Raw genomic sequence first — 2,549 nt, forward strand, 5'->3', positions numbered from 1 at the left:
TGGCGCACCATGGGCAGGTGCGCCATTAGTAATTTTTTTTATTTTTTTGATTTATTTTGAATTTTGAAGGCGGGAAGATAGTAATGGCGCACCATGGGCAGGTGCGCCATTAGTAAGTTTGAATTTTTTTGACTCTCCAGATCTTAAAAGCCCCGTATCTTTTTTTTCTGTTAGGTTTTGAGGATTTTGAAAATGTTTAACGGGGTGCGCCATTAGTAAGTTTCAAATATTATTCATAGATAGACTTGATCATAAACCCACAATTCATCGATCTCAATAAACACACCGCAAAAAGAAGATTACATCAAATAGATCTCCACAAGAGAGGGGGAGAACATTGTATTGAGATCCAAAAAGAGAGAAGAAGCCATCTAGCTAATAACTATGGACCCGAAGGTCTGAGGTAAACCACTCACACTTCATCGGAGAGGCTATGATGATGTAGAAGCCCTCCGTGATGACGGCCCTCTCCGACGGAGCTCCGGAATAGGCCCCAAGATGGGATCTTGTGGATACAGAAAGTTGTGGCGATGGAATTAAGTTTTTGGCACCGTATCTGATCGTTTGGAGGTACGTAGGTATATATAGGAGGAAGGAGTACGTTGGTGGAGCAACAGGGGGCCCACGAGGCAGGGTGGCACGCCCTAGGGGGGGGGGGCGCCCCCACCCTCGTGACCGCCTCTTTTGTTCCTTGGCGTAGGGTCCAAGTCTCCTGGATCACGTTCGGTGAGAAAATCACGTTCCCGAAGGTTTCATTCCGTTTGGACTCCGTTTGATATTCTGTTTCTCCGAAATACTGAAATAGGCAAAAAACAGCAATTCTGGGCTGGGCCTCCGGTTAATAGGTTAGTCCAAAAATAATATAAAAGTGGAAAAGAAATCCCAATATAGTCCAAAACAGTAGATAATATAGCATGGAGCAATAAAAAATTATAGATACGTTGGAGACGTATCAAACATAAATATCGTGAAGGCTATGTTGATTTGTTTCAACTACATGTGTGAACATGTGCCAAGTCTAGTCACTTGAATCAATCAAAGGAGGATACCACCCTATCATACCACATCACAACCATTTTAATAGCATGTTGGCATGCAAGGTAAACCATTATAACTCATAGCTAGTCAAGCATGGCACGAGCAACTATAATCTCTAATTGTCATTGCAAACATGTTTATTCATAATAGGCTGAATCAGGAACGATGAACTAATCATATTTACAAAAACAAGAGAGGTCAAGTTCATACTAGTTTCTCTCATCTCAATCAGTCCATCATATATCGTCATAATTGCCTTTCACTTGCACGACTGAACGATGTGAATAATAATAATAGTGCACGTGCATTGGACTAAGCAGGAATCTGCAAGCATTCAATAAACAGGAGAAGACAAGGCAATATGGGCTCTTGGTTAAATCAACAATAATGCATATAAGAGCCACTTCAACAATTTAATTATGGTCTTCTCCTATCGACCCCCAAAGAAAAGAAATAAAACTATTTACACGGGAAAGCTCCCAACAAGCAAAAGAAGAATAAGAAATCTTTTTGGCTTTTCTTTTTAATTATTACTACTACAGCAAGAAAAGTAAACTAACTAAAAGCTACTACTAATTTTTTTGTTTTTCTTAAGGTTTTTCAAACACACAAGAAGAAAGCATAAAAATAAACTAGCATGGATATTACAGTGAAAGAGTATGAGCACCGACATCTAGAAATGAGTGTGTGAACATAAATGTAATGTCGGTGAGAGATACATACTCCCCCAAGCTTAGGCTTTTGGCCTAAGTTGGTTTGTTGCCATGGATGGCCTGGCGGATATCCAAAGTTATAATTGGGGTCGTACTGAGATGCAGCAGTCATTGCATCGTGTGCTGCAGCTTGGAGACGAGCTATCTCAGCCCTCGTCCTATACTTCTCCGCCTCCTCTCTGGTTATGTAATGTCTCCCTTTTTCCTGAAATTCAAAGAGAGTAGGGGCAGGAAGAACAATATTGACGGTGTGACTCCTGTCAAAGATTAGTCTGTACTGGAGAGGTGGTTCATTCCTCTCGACAACCTTATGGTGAACCATAGAATTAATGTCTAGATAAGTAGGAGGCAGTTCAATATCATTATCACGTATGGTTACACCAAGAAAATCAGCTAAGCAGGTTGCATAAATTCCACCAAAGAAATCTCCATTAATTCTATTGTGATGCAACCTACGCGCAACAATAGCTCCCGAATTATAAGTTTTGTCTCCTAACACAACACTCCTAAGAATACTGAGGTCAGGGACACACATATGACATGCTTCATCTTTACCATTTATGCACCTACCTATGAAGAGAGCAAAATAATGTATAGCAGGAAAATGAATGCTCCCTATGGTAGCTTGTGTTATATCTCTAGATTCCCCCACAGTTATACTAGCAAGAAATTCTCTAAATTCAGATTTGCGAGGTTCACTAGTACTACCCCATTGTGGAAGTTTGCAAGCATTGGTAAAATCCTCTAAGTCCATAGTGTAAGATTTTTCATAGAGATCAAATAGGACAGTTTGAGCAT

The sequence above is a fragment of the Triticum urartu genome, chromosome 5A (genome assembly GCF_056163025.1).
Source record: "Triticum urartu cultivar PI428250 chromosome 5A, HENAU_Tu73, whole genome shotgun sequence".
In the NCBI taxonomy this organism is placed as follows: Eukaryota; Viridiplantae; Streptophyta; class Magnoliopsida; order Poales; family Poaceae; genus Triticum; species Triticum urartu.